Source organism: Nycticebus coucang, chromosome 5, assembly GCF_027406575.1.
Source record: "Nycticebus coucang isolate mNycCou1 chromosome 5, mNycCou1.pri, whole genome shotgun sequence".
Lineage (NCBI taxonomy): Eukaryota > Metazoa > Chordata > Mammalia > Primates > Lorisidae > Nycticebus > Nycticebus coucang.
In genome coordinates this window covers 52,969,796-52,977,036 of record NC_069784.1, presented here as the reverse complement: position 1 = coordinate 52,977,036, position 7,241 = coordinate 52,969,796, and the positions used below count along the sequence as shown (strand labels likewise).

The window sequence follows — 7,241 nt, the reverse complement described above, 5'->3', positions numbered from 1 at the left end:
GGCCTCATCACCATTCTCTACACCAACCTTCTTGATAATTTCATGCCCTTTTGTGGTATGAACGGATCATTGTTCATTTAAACGTTCCCCAACTGATGGACTTGAGATTGACTTGCCTTTATTGCTACAAATTTTGCTGCTGGGGCTCGGCGCCCAGAGTTCAGTGGTTAGAGCACTGGCCACATACATCAGGGCTGGCAGGTTCAAACTCAGCCCGGGCCTGCTAAACAACAATGACAAGTAGAGGTTGCTGTGAGCTGTGACACCTCGGGCACGGTACCCAGGGTGACACGGTGAGACTCTGTCTCAACAACAAACAAACAAACAAACAAAAAACAAATACTGCTGCTGGGAACATCCTTATACAATTGCCCATCTCCACGTGTGTGTTTCTCTAGGAGAACATCCTGGGAATGGAATTGCCACATCAAAGCATTAGGTTATTCCTAATTTTGCTGATTCCTGCCCGGTTGCTCTGCAAAGATGTAGTGGGCCACCTTTGTAGCAGGTCTGCCTTCTTGGAAACACTGCCTAGTAGTACTATTTTTTGGAATGTATTTTTGCCAACAATTACTCTCTGTAGGGGAGATTTACCCAGCTGAGTTTACACTTACTTGGGCTCTGGTCGTTTGGACCAACTTAACTAACATCCTGGAAAAGCTGAAAACCCCATGACTTTACCCAGCTCTCTTCAACTCTCACTTTTGAGCTCATTTTCACAGATAAGGTGTCCGCCCATAGCAGCACAAATGCACACGCCCCGTATCTGCCTGGTGGATGCTACTGCTTGTTGTTTTCACATGTTGTTCTAGATCTTAGTGGGCAAAGGACCAGTTCAACAGAGAGACTGGGACCTGGCCTCGCGGGAGTTTCAAGCGGGCAGGGTCTTCTGCTTCCGGGCCTTGCAGGGTATCTGGCCGGGAAAGAGCAGAGACGTTGCAAAATAACTTCCGTGACCAGGTATCGAACTCGGGCCGCAGCGGTGAAAGCGCCGAATCCTAGCCACTAGACCACCAGAGAGCTGGTGGACCGTCTTTCTGGAGGAAATCCTAAAGTTTGACTGTCTACGGAGCGGAGCCGGTTCCCGGCCAGCTAGGGCTGGGGCCGGGTTGGCAGGGCTTCCAGCCAACTGCCCCGCTGCCGCAACACCTCTCACCGCTGGCTGCCCAGCCGGCGCTTTGGGCTGTGAGATCAGGCCGCAAGGACAGTGACCTGCGTTTCACGCTAGCCGAGCTCTACCGCTGTGTGCGGCAGAGCCGAGCACACCATCTCTTTGGGAGCCTCGGGTTCTTGTCAGTGAAGCGCCGACTTGAGTCACGTCCCTCTGGTTCCTGATCTCTGAACTGGCTCAAAGAGGCTCTCCTTGACGCCCATCCGGGCTCCTTCTTGTCCGCCGACCAAGTTCGACTTCTTTGGTTCTACCACGCGATTCTGGGTGTTTCGTAACCTTGTTCAGGGTGGGAGGAAACCACGTGAGCTTCACGGGGAAGCCCTCCCGGCTCTTCAGATACTTAGTACCTGTCAGCCTGTAAAGGAGACTCGGACGGCAGTGGGTGAGGCAGGGGATTCCCAAAGGCACAGCTAACACGGAGTCCGCCTGGCCGGCGCCCTCGCCTCGGATCTGGCTCACAGCAGACAAACCAGGCTGGTTCCTGGTGCTCAGCTGGGTTTCAGCAGTAATGGAACTCCTCCCACTTGCTGGTGAGCCGAGATGTAGCCTGTACCTCTCCCTTTTAAGAAAGCGTTTTAATCTGAAAGTAACCTTGCGGGTGTGAGGCGAACGCTCACTACTACGCCGCGGAAACAAATCGAACGCGGCCCCTGGAGGGATCCGCCCGTGAAAGCGTCAGGCGCTTGCCTCCCTGCGAGTCGCTGCCTACCAGGGGCATTTCCACATCCCGACCCGCCAGCTGCAAAGAGCGGGCGACAGGCCCCAGGAAGCACCAGCGATCTCTCAAGCAAGAAGACTTGCGGCTCCACGAAGACACTGACTTAGGGTTCCGCACCTACCAGGGAAACCAGACCCTGGGGACCCACATGCGCGCCTCGGGATCCCGCATCTCACGCAGGTTCCCCTTCCAGACCTAAACGCGGCTGGGCAGGCGGCTCTCCCGGCTCCCAGAAGGCGCAGGAGGCGGCGGGTTTTGAGCGTCTGAGCCCCAGGCACCCCTCACCCGGGACCTGCTCACCGTCCCCTGCCGGCCCTCCCGGGCTGGGGACTGTGCCTTCGTGGCCTTTTTCACCACGCCTGAGATCAGTACTTAGGCTCTTGACAGAGTCAGTCCCTCAGGAGCCGTGGGAACGCCCCCTCTCACGCCCCGCCCACTCCCCGGGTGGGAGGGGCCAGACCCGAGCTCTGGCTCTTCGCCTCCCTCTTTCCCTGGAGCATTCTGCCTGGTCCTCCCGAAGAAGGGGGGGTGGGGGCGTGGGGTGGGGGGTCCACGGGTCGCTTATTCTACTCGGCTCAATTTAACTCTTGATACTTCATCACATTTTCAAATTTTAACAGGTACGGGAGCAAAGGCTATGTCTCAGAGCTTTGAGCTATTTTTTTAATATTGAATGAAAAGACATTTGAAAACTGGTGGGAAGCAGCTAAAGGAGTGCTGAGGGTGGGATAGGGTGGGGATTTAAGGCGCCGAATGCATGTGTTAGAAAACAGGGAAAATCTCGAAAGAAACCCAAAGCAAACGGAAGGAAGGAAATCATGAAGATGAGCACAGAAATCAATGGAATCAGAAACAGAAAAGCAATAGAGAAAACCAATGAAACAAAGCGTAGTTCTTTGAAAAGATCAATAAACTTGACAAAGGAAAAGAGACAGAAGACACAACTTCAGATCGTCAGGAATGAAACAGAGACTACAGTCACCGCAGACTTGGCAGATATCAAAAGGGATTAAAAAAAGAAGGAGAAAGTATGAAAACTGTACCTGCACATAATTTTCCCAACCCAGATGAATTGGACCAATTTCTCATAAGCACAAGCTACCACAACTCACCCCATACAACATAGGTCATCTGAATAGTTCTGTAACTATTAAGAAATTTGGATTCTTAATTTTAGGATTCCCAGAAAAGAAATCTCCAGGTCCAGATGGTTTCATGGGAGAATTCTACCAAATATTTAAAAAAGAATTAACACCAATTGTGTACAGTCTTTTCCAGAACACAGAAGAGGAGGGAACACCTCTCAATAGTAGCTGCTCTGAAGGTATTATTACCTTGTTTCCTAAACCAGACAACAACAACAACAAAATACAAAAAGAAAACCCAGACAAATGTCCCTCATGAATATAGATAGATTAAAAAAAAAAAAGTCCTAACGAGATGCTACCAAATAGAAGTCTGTGATATGACAAAGAAGTATATGCTATGACCACCTGGGTTTTATTTCAGGGGCACAAGGCTGGTTGAATAGTTGAAGGGGGGAAAAAATCACATGAATTTATCAAGTGATAAAGAAAGAGCTGTTTGAGAGAATTCCACACCCATTCATGGCAAAAACACAACAACAACAACAAAACTCTCAGAAAAATAGGCATAAAATGGAACTTGATAAAGTTCCTCAACTTGATGAAGAAAGACTGCATATCTAGCAATAACAGACTGAATGGTTTCCCCCTAAGAGTGAGAACAAAGGAAGGAAGCTCACACTCACCATGATATTTCACACAAGGTGTTCTTCTACCCAGAGCAATAAGGCAAGAAAAGGAAATAAAAGGCATACATCGGGAAGATGGAATAGATGAACTTTTACCTATTCTTCCTGTAATTACAACCTGGAACCTTGGACATTATCTATAAGACAAACATAAGAAGACCATAAAAGGTGAGAGCTCTGGAAAAACAGATCAGCTAGGGACATTAGGACACAAAGAAAGCCAGGTGATGAGTTCTCTGGGTTTTCTTTTCCCTCATACATCCTAAACTTAGGGCTGAGGGAGCTGGCAACCCAGAAATGCCAAGGAGTTCAGATTCAAAAGGCCCCAGCCGAATCCTGCTCTCTCTAGCTAACGGACCAGAAAAAGGGCAGCCTAGCAAGATCTTTTACACAATAACTACTCTTTTTAGGAAAAACAGCACAGAGCAAAAGCTATGGCTGCACCCACACAAAAGCCAGCAAAGTCTGAGTGGAGGGCTGAAATTTTCATCCCTACAAGTGAATAATGGCTTACCCCACTCCAGCCTGCCAGGGTGATTGATATCAGAGATGGAAGCTGAGAATGTCATCCCTTCCAGGTGATAGTAACCCTACCAGCCTGTCTGTGGAAACTACTTCTAGAGCCTGCACACCACTAGAAAGTAATGAGGCATATCTCTCTCTCTCTCTCTCTCTCTCTCTCTCTCTCTCTCTCTGGGCTACTGTCAGAGGAGTCCTAGTGGAGAGTCAGGACTTTCACCCCTCCCGGCAGTAACAAGGCCTCCCCTATCCTGCGTGTCAGTGGAGGAGACCATGGGGAATGCAGTCATGAAGCACATCTTCTCTTCTAGCCAGAGAGGTATCAGAGGAGGAGGAGTGGGAAGCTGGAACTGCCATCCCCACCTTAGGAGCTCACCCACCTAGGGTGTCAACAGAGGTTGGTCTGGTAGGACTTAAATTTCTAAACACGCCTGCCTGTAACGAGGGGCACCCAAGCCCTTCCCCTACATAGCACAGGCTGAAAAACATAGTTAAAATGGAAGGTTTAAATAAAATCCTTAGGCAGATAACATAATACCACGAAGGCCAACTTTCAATGGAAAATCATTCATCGTATCAAGAACCAGCAAGATTTCAAAGTGAATGAAAATAAGACATTACACAATCTTACACAAATGAAAATAAAATGGTGGCAATGAGATCAGAGAGATGTTAGGAGTATCTGACAAAGATTTTAAAGCAAGTGCAATAGCAGTGCTTCAACAAATGATTGTGAATACTGCATACACTTGAAACAAGTGAAGGACATAGAAAGTATTAGGAGAGGGATACCAGATATAAAGGAGAATGAAATGGAAGCATTAGAAATGAAAAACACAATAATCAAGATAAAAATCCCAGGAGATGAGCTCAACAGCAGAATGGACAGTGCAGAGCAAAAGCGTCAGTAAACTGGAAGAGGAAACAACAGAAATGATACCTTGTAAACAGCAGAGGAAAAACAGACTGGGGAAAGAGATAAACGGAGCCTCACGCACCTGTAAAACTACATCAAAAGGTCTATCTTTGCTGTTATCAGAGTCTGGAAGGAGAGGAGAAAGAGCTCAAGGCTGAAATAACACTCAAAGAAGTCAATGGTAGAGAGCTTCCCAGGTTTGCCAAGAGGCATACATCTTCAAGAAGATATATAAACCCCCATGTGGCCAGACACATGATAAGTACATGTTAGAAACTAAAGAGAAACAAAATATTTTGAAACAACAGAGAAAGACGACATCTTACCTAGAGGGAAAAACAATTCCAGTGACAGATGATATCTCATTGGAAACCATAGAGACAGAAGTAAGTGGCACAGTATTTTCAAGTGCTGAAAGAAAATGGTCGCCAGCCCAGACTCCTGTATCTAGTAAAAACATCTTTCAAGAATTCAGGGGAAAAACATGAAACAGTTTCAGATTAAGGACAACTAAGGGAATATGACACCAGTAGTTCTACCATAAAAGAATGGCTAAAGGGCATTCTCTAAACAGGAAGGAGATGATTAAAGAAGGAACCATAGGAAGACAGAAAGAAAGGGGAAAAAAAAAAAAAAAAACAAAAAAAAAAACCAGTAAGCAAAATAGGTTTTCCTTCTCCTCTTGAGTTTCCAAATTGTGTCTGACGGTGTAAGAAAAAAATCGCGACACTGTGTGATATGGTCCTAATATCAAGTAAAGGAAATGTTTAAAACAGTTATCTTATAAACTGTGAGGGTAAAGGGACATAAAAGGGAGGTAAGTTTACTAAAGTTCACTCAAACTAGTAAAATAATGACTATACAGAGAGAGAGAAGGAGAAACCAAAGGAGCTATACAAACTGATACACTCAAAAACACGATGGTGAAAGCAAAATGCAATTCTAAAAGATGTTCACATCACCATAGGAAGGCTAGAAAAAGCAAACAGATCTAAAAAACAAAAACAGAGATGACAGACAGAAAATGGCAGACTTGAGCCCTACCATTTTGATCATCGCATTACATGTAAATGGTTTAAATATGGCAAGACAGCGACTGATGGGCTATATAAACAGACATGACCCCACTATATGCTGGCTACAAAGAAACTAACTTCCAATGTAATGATATAGGAAAGTTGATAGCAAAAAGATGGAAAAATATATATCATGCAAACATTAACCAAAGGAAAGTAAGGCTGTCTGCCTTAACAACAGATAAAGTAAATTTCCAAACAAATAAACTAAGCAGAGAAAGAGATGATGAGAAAATGATAAAAGGGTCAATCCACCAAAACCCCCCACAGAAGTCATAAATGTGGATGCAGCAACAAGTGACCAGACTGAGCAGAGAAATCAACTAGCCTACAAAAGGTACAAATGTACCTTTCTCAACGATTTATAGAACAACGAGAGAAAATCAGCAAGAATGTAGACCCTAACAGCACGACCAAGCAGCAGGACCGAATGGACAATTTCAGAACACACTTTGTCATGGGCTGAATTCTGTATCACCTCACTGCCAAATTCATGTGTTGAAATCCTAAAGTTTATTTGCCACTAGTGATACGCTAATTAAAACTACAACGACATATCTCTAACACACCTATTAAAATAAAAGCATGAAAACATCAAGTGCCAGAAAGGATTCAGAGAAAGCTGGATCACTCGTACATTGCTGATAGGAATGTAGAATGTTACGGCCACTCTGGCACATATTTTTACGGCTTTTATTTTAAAAACAAAACTTGTGGCCACCATGGTCCCTGTGAGAAACCTTGCGGCAAAGGTGGGTGAAAAAAAAGAAGCAAGTTCTGACATTCATTCTACATTGCACCCACCCTGCAGAAGATGGAATCATGGATGCTGCTAATTTTGAGTAGTGTTTGCAAGAGAGAATCCAAGTGAATGGAAAATCTGGGAATCCGGGGGAAGGGCTCTTCTGAGGTGCCTTTTTCTTTTAAGGTGTTTGAAATATCTCACCCAAAACTATTCGAAGGAGAATAATCTATGTGCTTGGTTGCATGTAGTTGCTAACAGCAAAGAGATTCGTGAATTACATTACTTCCACGTTAACCAGGACGAAGAGGAAGATGAAGATTAA

At 45.4% G+C, this 7,241-nt stretch overlaps 1 pseudogene; it reads left to right on the top strand.

Annotated features, from left to right (window-relative positions):
- The first annotated feature begins 6,896 nt into the window (after positions 1–6,896).
- On the top strand, positions 6,897–7,241 carry LOC128586144 (60S ribosomal protein L22-like; annotated as a pseudogene).